The 14,603-nt window shown below is 39.2% G+C and overlaps 1 protein-coding gene across 3 annotated transcripts in view; it reads left to right on the forward strand.

Moving 5' to 3' along the window:
* The first annotated feature begins 2,755 nt into the window (after positions 1–2,755).
* ebi (transducin beta like ebi) overlaps positions 2,756–14,603 on the forward strand; it is a 75,940-nt gene continuing 64,092 nt past the window's right edge. Inside the window, exon 1 of one of the 3 annotated variants that reach the window (XM_067091447.1) lies at positions 2,756–2,957. The gene's annotated coding sequence lies outside the window, so the exon portion shown is untranslated. Of the gene's footprint in view, positions 2,958–3,208; positions 3,333–3,403; positions 3,641–14,603 lie in introns of those variants that run through there. The other 2 variants (XM_067091448.1, XM_067091449.1) reach the window with 2 other exon arrangements.

Raw genomic sequence — 14,603 nt, forward strand, 5'->3', positions numbered from 1 at the left:
GAGACACTTGAAATTGACTTTTGTTTTATACAAACCCATCACAATTAATTCACAGTTGTACTCCCCAGATATGGAGCATCCTAAGTCTTGAGAATAGCTTAAAAATCAAGCACTAAGTGATGTCAGCCTCATTCTTTTATGTCCCAAATGTTACAACAGACATGAGCATTATGTAGCTTAACAAGTTTGGAAATTTATTATTTCATCTGATTTTTTTCTCTGCTTTTTTTTTATTGATAGACTACTTTGTCATTGCTCTGTATTTGGCCTTGCTTTTCATTAATTATTCTTGATTATATTTTTTGCTTGGTTCTTAGCCAGAATGACAATCTCACTTTTTGGTGAGGAAATCTTTTCAGTCAAGGAAAGAGAAATATCCTGCTGCAGATATATCTGCTTTTTTGGTACTGAGCCTCTGTTGACACTGTCAGCAGCTGAAGCTTTATCCTCTTAGGGTCAAAGTCAAAGAGCCAGTTTCTCCTAGTGATGTTTCATTCTTGCTAATACAGTACCTACATCTGTTTTGGATTTGCCTTGCTTATAGGAGGCAATTTTTAATCAAGTAACAAGCAACAACAAGCTTATACACCAAGGTCCTTCACTCTGCAGCATACTTAAAAGGTATACCACTTTTAGAAGAGTGCACTCCCCCTTTCATAAGGGGAAGGTCTCCATTCGGTAATCAGTTTTTCTTGGTTACCTCTCCCAGCAAGGGAGCTTGTCTCTGAAAACACTGGAAAAACTGGGAGGAAATGGATGGAGGTTCATGATTAATGCATGTACTGTAATCCAGTTTTGCTACAGTACATTACTGGATGAATGATCCTGTGGTCTTTAGTACCTATCCCTACCCAGACAAGTAAGACAAGATCGTGGAGTCGAGACACTGAAGTCAGACTGATGATTGGGAGGCAGGTGATAAAGGGATAACAGGTGGTCCAACTAGTTACACAGTCATCAATTTCTGGTTCTGAAGGTGGCTGGTTCCCATTTATAGATCTCAGCCCCTTAGTTAAGCTTCTATGGCATGCTTCCTTCAGGATGGAGTCGATGAGACAGTTCTTAAGAAGGGGCTAGACTTCCTTGCCTGAACAGATTTGAAGGACATATAATTCACAAGCCCATTCGTACATCATCCAGGAGATACCTTCACTTCATCTGGAGGGTGAGACTTTATCAGTTTTGTGCTCTGTGCTACAGGCTAGCTGTTGCTCCATTGGTGTTGACACAAACCCTGATACCAGTTGCAGCTTAGGTAAAATGGTCCAGCATAGGCTGAGAGAAGTGACTGTTTGTTCCTTAGAGAATACAAACCACCTTTTATATGGAATAGCATTGATGAAAGCTGGTCTGGTCACTGGAGCAGCAAGAAGGGCTGAGGGACTCTCCCTCTCAGTTAATAAGCAGTTTCACCACCATACTACATCTTTTCACCCTCAAATAAAAAAAATGAACATTTTAAAAAAGTTTATTTTCACGTTAAAAAAATTGAACTTCATTTGAAAAAGTTGACTTTTATATTAAAAAAGTTGTCTTGCAAATAAAAAAGTTGCAATTCAAATTATAAATGTTTACCCCCAATTTAAAAAAGCTGAATTTCAAATAAAAAAAATTGACTTTTAAATTTAAGACAAATAGATTCAATTAAAAAAAAGTAATATCATCTGAATGTGTGTAGTGAGAATTTCAAAATTCTTGAATCTCGAGATGCAATTCTCAATTCCAGAGAGTTTCAGAATTCTTAAATCTCGAGAATTTGAAATAGATTTTCGAGAATTTCAAATTCTGGATTTGAGAATTTCAAAATCTTGATTAGATGAGTTCCAATTATTGATAGTCAAATTTCTCGATTGTCAAATTTCTTGAATCTTGAGAATTTCAAATTCTTGGTTCTCGAGAATTGAAAATTCTCGATTCCCGAGAATTGCAAAATCTTGATTCTCAAGAATTTCAAATTCTTGATTTGAGGATTTCCAATTCTCGAGAATGTTAAATTTTTCGATTCTCGAGATTGTCAAATTTCTCCAATGTTGAGAATTTCAAATTCTCAAATCTGCAAGAATTGCAAATTCTCAAGAATCAAGAATTTGCAATTCTCGAGAATCAAGAATATGCAATTCTCGGGAATCGAGAATTTGACATTCCTGAGATTCGAGAATTTTGAAATTCTCGAGAATCAAGAATTTTAAAATTCTCAAGAATCAAGAATTTGTAATTCTTGAGTTTTGAGAATTTGAAATTCTCAAGAATCAAGAATTTGCAAGTCTTGAGAATCAAGAATATGCAATTCTCAGGGATCGAGAATTTTGATATTCTCGAGAATCGTGAATTTTGAAATTATTGAGAGTCGAGAATTTACAATTCTCAAATTCGAGAATTTTAACATTCTCGAGAATTGAGAATTTAATATTCTCGAGAATTTTAACATTCGAGAATTTTAAAATTCTCAAGATTCGAGAATTTGCAATTCTCGACAATCAAGAATATGCAAGTCTCGAGAATCGAGAATTTGTCATTCTCGAGGTTCGAGAATTTTGAAATTCTCGAGATTCAAGAATTTTCAGTTCTCGGGAATCGAGAATTTGTCATTCTCGAGAGCCTCTGAATTTTTGGAAATTGTGTGGCTGCATTTTGTAGAACTGTTCCTACTGATTTTATAGGAATTTATTTTTACAATAGCTTCATGGACTCAAACGTTTATTATTTAGAAATATGAGTTATGACGAACGTACTGAGAGTTATGACGAACTTTTATCTTTCATGGGCGTTCAGGGTACGAAGAAGGTAAGGTTTAGACCTAGCTTACTATTGCGTGTATGCCTATCCTGACGTTAAATACTTTGGGTGGCTAGGCTGTAAGGACGTACTCCGCTTTGGCCCTAAGCTACTATTCGTCTGTCCGTTAGCAGATTATGTTAATGGAAATCGGCGCCCGGAAGAGTGCGTTGATATAAGAGGTAATTATCATGTTTTGTTATAGTTAAACATGTAGAGCAGGGAAAGACTTGCATATGAGAAAATTCTAGCCAAAATTCCATGATAACCCGGGGTCGTTCGTTTTGCTGGATCATGTGACAGTGTTACCTATTTGCATTTCTTAATAATACACATGGTTTTTAATTTTGAAATAAAAAATATTTTATTTTATTTTCATATTTTTCACTTGTTTAAAGATAAAATTTCCATCTTAAAATGTTTAAGAAAGATTTTTTACGAAATGCTATTAGACGCCATCATTGTTATGGCTGTAGAGTTTATGAAGTCTCTTTATGGTATAGAATATTACAATGGTACTTATTTGACCTTATTCTTCTACATGTTAATAAGAAACTGTAAGTAGCTAATAAGCATATTTATATTTAAGGTTCTATGCTTCCGTTGAGAGGTCGAGGATACCTTTTTTGATAACTTCTAGCCTAATATAAGTTGCGAGTTGATGTCATTGTACCGGGGATTTGTTTGTGAATACATTTGTGAGATTGGGCTCGATCTTTTATCTTCAGAGTTTTTCTTTCATTTTGTTTATCCATTGTTTATTGGGATGATGAAGAAATGTTACCGTATAGTATTTGTATTGTAGGAAGTCATCCGAGTGGTAGGCACGACTAGGCTATCCCACTCAAGTGAATGTAAAAGATTCGTAAGTAATCCACACACGACGCTCTTTTGTCGGAGAAAGTTTGATTTTCTGAGTGTTGGTGATTTTTACAATGTTTCTCGTAATTATTTTGTTTGCGGACTGCTACTTTTGTGTTTTTGCCATCACATCTGATCATCCCAAAGTCAAGCTAGACCTAGCCTAGGCCTATGTATATCCAAGAAAATATTGAAACTAGCCTACGGCATACTGTATTGATACAGAGTCATATCCTAACTTGCCTGGTATTATTGTACTTTAATACCAGTTCTCAGTATTAGAGTTTTATTGTTTCGTTCTTCAGTTTCCTTATTGTGTCAAACTTATTATGGTAAAACTAGCCTACAGTGTAACTCCACATGGACTGCCATATTGTTATGGATGGTTCCGCGCATGCGCAATTCATTAGGGAGCCATATATTCAAGAATGCATTGGCTAAGGAAACCCATTATAAAAGGAACTATACTAACCTAACATACCCAAACCTACCCTAACCTAGCAGTCCATGTTACATGAAACCCCCCCCCCACATAAAGGAAACGGTAATTCTTTACAAAAGGTCCGCATCAATATTTGGTGTTTGACCTTACTAAAATAATACAAAACCCCTTAATATGTACAGTAACTTAACACAACCACCTAACCTAACCTAGGCGCTGTGCCCCTACCTAGCCTGGGGCTTGCCCCCTGCGACCCCTTAAGGGCACAACCCAACACATCAAACGAACACCAAATACTGATGCGGACCTTTTGTAAAGAATTACGAAGGAAACTCCACTTTTTACCAAAAGCTCCCTAATAACACTAGGCATGTGCGACAGCATTCTAGGATGGCCAGCTTACAAAAACATATCAGTTCTGATGTTAATTACAGTCAACCACCAAAAAATATCAATAAATTGTTAGTAAGCAACCAAAATACTACAGGAAAAACTAATTTCCAAGCTAATACCTGGTGTGGAGCAGCCCCATAGTTCTAACTGTATTATGAAGAGTGTACCAAGCTTAAATCTATCACAAATTTTTGTTACCAAGGTATTTACCATTGGTAAGACTTTGCTTTAAACCAGTTGGTTATTAAATTTTGGACTTGTTAATAGGCTATAATTTTCCAGTTTTGACGTGTGCTTTGAATGTTCTGACATTTATTAACAAATAAGTAGTGAGCCTATAGAGATTGTGGAGCCCATCCTTATATCCTACAGTTAGGCAGGCCACAGTGGGAAGTGGAGATTTTGGACTGGGAAGAACACAAAATGAGTAAAATACAGGGATCAGTGTAACCTAACCAAATTTAGGGGTGTGTCCTTACTTGGCCAGCGGATGCTTGTCCCGCTACAGATCTCCCTCTAACCTAACCGAGGACATTGGGTCCTTATCTAGGATTTGGTGACTATTATTCAAAAACAATTATTCGAAAAACAATTATTCGAAAGACAATTGTTCGAAATTCAATTATTCGAAAGTAATTGTTAGAATGTGTAATTGTTCGAATTCACAACTGATCGAATTACAAGATATTCGAATAAGCAGTTCTTGAAAATGAATATTGTTCGAATGAGTAGTTATAGGAGAAAAGCTCAATTGCATTGTTTGTTTTTAAAGTTCATTTCTAAAGAATTCATAACATACTTTACCTAACCATAAAGGAAAATAGGATTAATGTTAATTAACAATATTTAAAAATAATTAAAGTTTTATTTACATGTCTTTGCACATTAATGACAAATACAAAAATATTTTAAAAGCAATTTAAAAGCAATTTAACAAATATTTTAAAATAATTAAAGTTTTATTTACATGTCTTTGCACATTAATGACAAAACAAAAATATTTTAAAAGCAATTTAAAATAATACTACCAATATAAAAAGGAAATCAGACATTTTATTAGAGCCCTAAGTTATGGGCTATTGTGCGAAGATACTTGATCACGTCTTCATATTCTTCAAAGCTATCGACTATTTTCTTGAGACGTTTTGCGCTTTCTTTATATTTCCGGGTGCTTCTCTCACATTCTTCACCTCTATTTAATTTTGCAATTTTAGTTTCAGTGAGAGACTGTTCTCTTTTCAGGGCGTCGATGAATTTCCATAATGATGGGTGAGCAGCGCCAACTTGCTAAAAAAATGCTCGATGCCAACCCTCAATCAAGTTATTGGTCTTTGGGAAATCATTCTTAACTCTTTCAAAGCAAGACCAAATATTTATAGCAAACAAAGGTGCACGGCGCGCATTATGTCTACCTGGCTGACCAAGCCACGTATCTTCAAAATAATCTAGTACCGGAAGTAATTCGGGTGAAGATAGCTCCTGTTCTGCTAACTGTTCAAAAGTTTCAACAACGCTTTCTTCTGGTATAAATGCCAGTGCTAATAGCATTCGAATTTTCATTGAAAACTCTACGTCAGTATCATACTTTATTTTTAAACCAACATTGCATACTTTTCTATATAAACATTGACATAGATGGAAAAAACAACCATAAAGCTTGACTGAGGAAAATTCATTCTTGGAAGCATTTATCATGGCCTGTTCAAAATCAGTAGTGATTGAATCAATATTTGATAGTCGTGTCAATTCTTTGACGCTTCGCAAAAATCTAACGTAAGTTTGTTCTTTTTTATTAGGCAGCAACGCAAAAATCAAAGGTATACAAAACCCATTCTTTGAGCCATGTATAGTATAAAGTTGTTCAAACAGTGTCGGTACAGTTTTGAAAGTATCATCGCAGAACAAATGTTGACACGGTTAAAACATCAAGATTTGCGCGTGTGTGGAAAATATTAATATTCTCTCTTCCTCCATGCCCGAGTCAAAAAGAAGAAAATCGTCATTCTTGAATGTCTTCATATATTCGATTGAAAACACTATAGCCATCCTATCACTTGGTGTTGATAGTCCACAATTTTCTTTCGCGAGAACCTTTCTAATCGAACGCTTAATACTGTTTACAGTTGGCAATCCTTGAGCTCCATATTCGATAAGATTTGAAGCTGCGGTTGAAATTATATAATGAGGGGAGTCACGTGTATGCTTTGCGTCGTCTTTAACTTTTTCCATAAATTTTCGCACTTCTATATCAGCTGGATCAGCTGAATGATTGTTCTTTAGAAATAGTAACATCTTCGTTTACTGTTATAGCACGACATTTACAGTAACTTGAAAATTTATGGCACTTCCAATATGTTTTATCTTGTATTTTCTTGTCTTTAACAAATAAATGTCCATCCACTAATAACATTGGTTTTCCTTTTTCACCCTTAACGAATTCAGCCATTATAAGGTCTAAGAGATTTCTTTTAGATAGGAAAGCGTCAAAAATAACACTAAAGTTTTGCCGGTGGTTTATTTACTAAAGCAAGTTTTTTTAAGTATTTTAAAAATGTTTTTAAAAACAAACAATGCAATTGAGTTGTTTATCGTATAACTACTCATTCGAATAATATTCATTTCAAGAATTGCTTATTCGAATATCTTGTAATTCGATCAGTTGTGAATTCGAACAATTACACATTCTAACAATTGTTTTCGAATAATTGAATTTCGAACAATTGTCTTTCGAATAATTGTTTTTCGAATAATTATTTTTCGAAAAATAGTCCGCACACGCTTATCTAGACCCCCTACCTAACATAACTTAAGGGGATGCATCCTCATTACTGCCAGGGTGGACTTAAGGGGATGCATCCTCATTACTGCCAGGGTGGGCTTTGCCCCTCCTGAAACCCCCCCCCCCAACCTAACCAAAATTAGGGTTCCAGGTCCACACAAAGCGCTAGACCCACCACCTTTCCTAACCTAGGACATGAGGTTCTCCCTCAGTGCATGGTATTAGTTTGACAACATGCTATAAATTTACGTTAATGTGAATCAGAACTATTGGTAGGATTGACATTTTGAGATGGGTCAGAATGTTCCCTAGCCTAGATTTGAAGGCTGCTGGGTGTCACGCTATGGAGGCTTAACCAGTGGTTTACAAACAAAATTAGCTTCCTTGGTGGAAGGTGAGAATCTTCCGAGAAGGTTCCTTCAAAATAATAAACCAAGAAATTACATCGCTGTTTGTCTTTGATTCATAAATTACATTGTAGCACTGCAATACCATAAGCAGTGTTCTTCCATATAATTTGATGAAGAATTGCTAAAGAAACACAGGTGTCTGTTTGAGGAGGATGAAAGTTGGTGTGGAATTTAGTGATGTGGCCAAAATAATCGACAGAGGAAGAACTCGACTGAATTAAAGGTGCCATGACTGCAAACTGAAGCTGGCTTTTTCAAGCAATGCCTGAATTTTGAAAACATAATTTGTGAAACAACACAATAAACAATTATGTTTAAGCAAATTTCCCAACTACCCACAGTTCTGGGTGAAATTAACATAAATGCATTCCAGATTCATAATCCACTCAGCCAAATAACATCCAATTTATCAACATCATTGGAAACAATTTTGGTAACAGTAAATTTGTGAGAGATATGAGTATGACTTTTGTACTATGCATGTTAAGGAAACTTAGCTCTTAAGATAAAAACTCCAACTTTAAATGATGGCTTAAAGTAAAATATTACCTTTTATTTTTTTCAGCTTTTGTACCTGTTGGGCTGGTACTAGGCTAAACATGTGTTACTCCTAGTGGGCCTGGTTTTAATGTAAAATTTGTCACTTGTCCTAGCCAAATCTAAGGCATCAGGACCTAGGCTTAACCTTACTAGGAGCTGAAGCTGATTTACCCTAACCCTAACAGCTGTAAATTGCACAATTATGTATGAGTGTATTGTTTTGATTTCAAGTCAGTGTTATTTTACTTTAATATCACAACTCAAAATTGGAGGTTTTTATGCTGTGTGCTCTAAATTGTTTTTAATATACTTTAAGCTCTTAAGTTCACAAATATCTCTTACAGGATAGTAATAATTTTCAAGGGTGAAAAATGTTTCAGAACATGTACCTCAATACTTATTCACTTAATGGAAAATTAGGAATTTGCAATGGGTGTAGTGTACTAACAAAATTTAACCATACGAGCTAACCATAGTTATGTTTAGTTTGACATAATCTACCCAAGAGCTGGCCCAAGTACATGCATCCTGCCACTAATACTGTGATAGTTTAACTTCTAGCCAAATACATGAGTTACAGTATATATTTTTGCTTCTGCTTATCTTATGTTATATGCTCCTGTGACCATTAATGTTTGTGCAAACCACCCAATTATGTTTTTCCTTAGCCCCATATATTGTAACACATATGGAAGGACCCCAGTGAGAAACTGTTTTTTGGGATTGGGTAAATGCACAAACAGGATTGGTATAAAATGTATAAAGTACAAGATTAGCAGTCAAAATAATACAGTATATGGGTCGTGTCTAAAATTGGTTCTGTATCAGTTGCAAAACATAAAAAGAACAAAGATGTCAGAAAACCAATTATGGGCATGCATCCTAACTTTACCTATTCTAACCAAATCCAGCTTAAGAAAATGGGTCCTGTCTGACCTCTTCTTCTCGCACCTAACCTTGCCTTTAGTGTTGCAGGTCATAAAATGAAATTACAGTTAAGTATCCTAACCTGACTTTTGCACCAAGTATTACCTGACTCAGGAAAGGAGCCTTTTGCTGGACCCTCCCATCCTAACCTGACCAAGAGAGCTATAGGTTAAATCATGTTGAAATACAGAAATTCATCCTGACCTAACTCCATGTCCTAATTTGCAATAGGTACCCTTTTGTCTTCTCCAAAGCTTTACATCTTGCATATTCCTTGCCTAAATGTTAGGAGATACACCAAGAATATCTAGTGATTTAATTTAGTTAGGAGAGGGCCTTAATCAGTGGAAGGGGTTAAGTCACTTCAGATGAATAAACGTGATTATGGGAAGTTTGTGTCCTTGCCATTGTCAGTTCCTACACACAGGCTTAAGGCAGCCATTGTTAAACTGAATGTATTGAGTGTTGAAAACTGGTAGAAGTTGTTAAATACCTTGGAACTTCAAAGTTGTGAAGTTTTAATGGGCAAACTTCATCCAAAGTTGTGAAGTTTTGATGGGTTAAAATATTACCCAACATTAGGATTACATAGCAGAAAAACTTGAAGATTCCAGGCAAGCTTTGAAAATGCTGACAATTTGTTTCTGTCGGCCCTGGTGCATGCATTGTAGCTGTTTGCAGCAGCTTTTTTCATGGTTTACTCGGTTATCTTTGCTGGTTTTGGTAAAGTACGATTATTTTGGTTTGGTAGCCAACAAGCTTTTGTCAGTCTGTTAGCTTTTTTGAGATTAGTTCCCTAGTTTTTGCAGAATTCTAGCACTTCTAGTTTTTGCTATTGCAGTGAAGGGTGTAAAACTAGGTTAACAAATTCTTATTATCCTTATTCAATCTGCAGTAAATGTAGGGGCAAGAATGTAGCAGGGAGAAAACTTGTATTGAATGTGCTTCATGGGATGAGAAACAATGGAAAGCTCAAATCACTCTTGGATAAATTAGAGAGGGATAGGAAGAGTAAAGTGGCTTCTAGAGCTGAGAGATATTCACTTAGCCTAGAAACTACTCCCAAACCTAGTTTAGAAGCTAGTCCTGCTCTTCCTTCTACTCTTATTCCTGCTTTTCCTCCTACTACAGGCCTTCCTACCATTCATCCACCTACTCCTGTGCCTGGCTCCTTGCTTCTGATCCGAATACCGTTGCCAGTGTCAAATCTAGGACAGATAAGAACATTAATATTATAGTGAGTACAGTGGCAGAATTGGGAGAGTCACTGAAAGTGGTTATGGACAAAGTGTTCACCAAAAAAGTGATGAGTGACAGTGTAGTGCAAGTGGAGGAGGTGGCTATCTGGCCCGACGGTTCTCCTAGACCAAGGTCAATGTCCTGCTCCTCTGAACCTGGGAGAAGACATACCGGCAGTCCAAGGGAGGCTGTTGGGGTTTGCCCACGAGTACTCGCCCTGTCAGCCGAGCCTCTCGCATGATCCCAGGTGTTGGCAGATAGCGGTTGGAAAGGCGTCTCTTTGGAGGTGCACCAGTTGTCTTCTAGTTCCATGGTTCCGACGTGGACCAGAGATGCTGCAAATGATTCCCAGAGTCTTCATGACTGCTTTAGCGCCCTTCAGATGATGTTGGTCACTGTTCATATCCACTTTCTGTTAAGCAGTATACGAAGGCCAGTACCAGCCCACAGCCCTCTTGCAGTTGCATTGTGGACCCTTTTATCCCTGCCCCAGTCCAGTGTCCACTTTTGTCTACATGGGAGAGTCCAGAGGCCTCACCTGAGTGCCCTCGCATGGCTCCCAAGCGCCCATCGTCCTCTCGTAGACGCACAACGTCAGCGACCAAACGTCTGGCTCGCCTTCATAGGCCAGTTCCCAAGTGTATGGCACCACTTCCCGAGCAACCAGCGCCAGCTCCCGAGCGCCCAGCAGCAACTCTTCAGTACCCAGCACCCCCCCTCTCAGCACCAAGCATCTGCTCCCAGGTGTATTTCTCATCTTCAGTCTGCTCAGAGACTACTGTCTCTGTCGCCTTCACCTTTAGTGCAAGATGATCCATCGTTGGCTCCTATTAAGCAACAGTTAGCAGAGATCATGAGCTTGTTGAGGAAAGCTAGCTCAGCTCCCAAGACTTCTCGTGATGAGATCCTGTCCCCGGTCTCCTCAGAAGGGGAAGAGGTTGGTCAAGAACTTGCTCCTCCTCCTTCTTATGCAGCTCTTCTACAGTATCTGTTGGCGAATTTTTCCACCTTCTTCACCCCAGCTCCCCCAGTCTCACCTGCCTCAACCTTTTTGATGAGAAACCAACTAGATGACAGGACTAGATTCCCCAAGATAGTACTTTCTTCATCCTCCAAGAAGTCTCTCAAGGAGATGGGAGATTGGTTTTCGGCTAAAAGGGAGCAAGGAAAAGCATCTTTCATCTTCCCCTCCCCCTTGATTAGTTCGTAAGAGGTATTTGTCTTACGTCAATGGGGAAGCTCCTCCTTTGGGAGTCGCTGCCTCCTCCCAAGGGGACTTCTCTGGCCTCGTCAACTCTTCTCGACGTTCTGTATTCTTGTTGGCGAAGATAATGTTTTCTTCAGCAGAACTAGACCACCATGTCAAGAATCTTTTCAAGGTTTTTAAAGTTCTTAGCTTTTTTGAATGGATAATGGGAGCACTGGCTAAAAAGATAGAGGACTTCCAGAATTGATCAGGAGATATCACCTCGGACTGGTTGGGAGTCCTGTCCTGTGCGGACAAGGCCATTAGAGATGGCTCTAGAACTTTTTGCTCTATTTACCTTGGGAGTGCTAAAGAAGAGAGAGCTTTGGTGCCCCTTTACTACTAGGGAGTCACACAGATGCAGAAATTGACCCTGTTATTTTCACCTCTGGACCAGCATCCCCTCTTCCCTGAAGAGACAGTCGGGGAAATTGCGTCCGACCTTCAGAAGAAATAGATGTAAGATCTGTTGGCCCAATCGTCCAAGCGTCCCGAGGATTCGCCTGTCTTTGCACCCAAGACGGCATCTCCCCTCCAGCAGCAGCCCTCTCATGGAGGTAGACCCAGATCGAAGTCTAGTACCCATTCCAGTGTCTGATTTACAGCCATGTCCATTAAGAAGGGGGCAGCCAAGACAGTGCCCAAAAAGTGAGAGGGAGGTCCTTCATGCACCGGTAGGAGCCAGACTCCTACTGTAGATCTTTTGGGAAGAAGTGGCTGATCAAAGGAGCAGAGCTGTGGATCATCAAGGTTCTTAAGGAGGGCTAACATCATCCCGTTTCTGAAAAGCCCCCCCCCTATTAGTCACTTCTCCCATCACATTGACAGCTTACTTGAGAGGCTCAAGAGAGACATTCGGTCCTTTTGGAGGAAGTTTCCTCTCTAATCCAAAAGAGGGCCATAGAGGAAGTTAAGATCACTAACACAGAGGGCTTTTACAACTGTCTCTTTGTAGTTTCAAAAACATCGGGGCTGGAGACCAGTCCTCAGCGTAAGCGCTCTCAGTCATTTTGTCCGGAAGACAAAGTTCAAGATGGAGACGAACCATTCTGTCCTTTCATCCATTCACCAGGGCAACTGGATGATAACCTTAGATATGCAGGATGCATACTTCCACATTCCGATCCATCCGGACTCCAGGAAGTATCTAAGGTTCGTTTTTCAGGACATGGTATATCAGTTTCGGGTCCTTTGCTTCAGCCTTTCGACGGCCCTTCAAGTCTTCACTTGAGTCCTCGCTCCTCTCAAAATGGCTCCACTTCATAGGGAACAGTGTCATTCTATATCTGGACGACTGGCTGCTTCAGTCCCTGTCAAAGGAAAAGTACATGAATGAATTACACAAGATTCTTCTTACCAAGGAGCTGGGCCTTCTTATCAATCTCCAGAAGTCTCAGTTGACCCGATCACAAGAGATCCTCGGTTTGGGGATGACTCTTAACTCTCTGACTTTTTGGGCTTTTCCGTCTCCCAGGAGAATTTCCAGCTGCCTTTAGGCGGTCCACAGTGTTTTAGCCCTTTCGTTGAGCTTGGCTTAACAGTGGATGAACCTACTGGGGACTCTCTGGCATCCATAGAGATGTTTGTCAAACTAGGCAGACTGCACATCAGAGTTCTCCAATTCTTTCTAAAGGCCAACTGGGACAGGAAAGCACAGCCGGACATTTATGTGTTCCTGATCACCCTGGAGATCATATCAGACCTGCAATGGTGGCTGTCCGAAGAAAGACTGCCAGAAGGGAAGTCCCTTCGACCTCTGAGCCCCAACCTAGACTTTTATTCAGACACCTTGGACATAGGCTGGGGAGCCCTACTGGGGAATCAGTAAGTACAGGCAATCCCCAGTTGTCAGTGGCATCGGTTATCAGCGATTTGGTTTTCGGCGCTTGTCTAGTGATGACGATCATTGGATTTTCAGTGCCGATATGCGCCAATCCCAGGTTATCGGTGCTTATAACTGGTGATCGGCACTATTATTAGCGATTTTCAGTTATTGGTGAGTTTTGGTTGTCATACCGTCAGGAACGGAACCCCAGCTGATAACCGGGGACTGCCTGCATCTAGTACGTGAACCCCAGAGCAACAGTCTTCATATAAATGTGAGAGAGCTGAAAGCAGTTCATCTAAGCCTTCAGTTTTTCTCAACCATGGTTCACAAGAAGACAGTGGTAGTTCATGCAGACAATACCACGGCCTTAGCTTTTAAGGGGAACTGCAGGTTATTTCTCGGACCCACCACTAGTGTTCAGTTGTTTCATGCGCTTACAACTGTGTTGCCAAATAGCGCCAGATGTCACTATTACTGTATAAGCTGTTGTCCGAAAAGTTTTGAAGTATGTTGCAAAACATTTTTGAGTGATTGTACATATATACTGTATATGTATTATATTTATATATATATATATATATATTTTTACATATTTCCCTGGGTTTATGGTATTTTACAGGCCGGCAACGGAACTTTATTTAATTGGCCTTGGAGTTCTGACTTACGTAAAGGGAAATCGTAAAAAAAAATAAGAAAAAGGGGAGAATTTAGGGATAAATTAAAGAATTATATTTACAAAAGCAAGCATTTGAAGGGAAAATGGATAAGTAACTTGATAAAGGGCTCGCAACGCCTGAAGATCCTTCTACTGGAGTCTTGATTAAAGGCAAGGCACAGTCTAAGACAAGTCCACTGTGAATGGGTCCCTCTGCAAGAGAGATTTACACATTACACACCAGTAAAGGAACAATTTAACACGGAATAAGTCTCGAGTTTGCACTGAGGGTGCCAAAGGCTCGAGGAATGAATGACCACTTTACACTCGAACACAGGACATTGGAAATGGCACTGGATAAAGTGGCACCAGGACAGAAGTGAAATTCTGGTATGCCAAGCTTTCTAAAGGGCAAACTATCGTGACTGAAAAGTCTTCACTCACACTTTACCTTAGGGGAAGCTGGACTCTTGACGAAGAAGGACGAGGGTCACCGATGATGCAGGCT

The sequence above is a fragment of the Macrobrachium rosenbergii genome, chromosome 48 (genome assembly GCF_040412425.1).
Source record: "Macrobrachium rosenbergii isolate ZJJX-2024 chromosome 48, ASM4041242v1, whole genome shotgun sequence".
NCBI lineage: Eukaryota > Metazoa > Arthropoda > Malacostraca > Decapoda > Palaemonidae > Macrobrachium > Macrobrachium rosenbergii.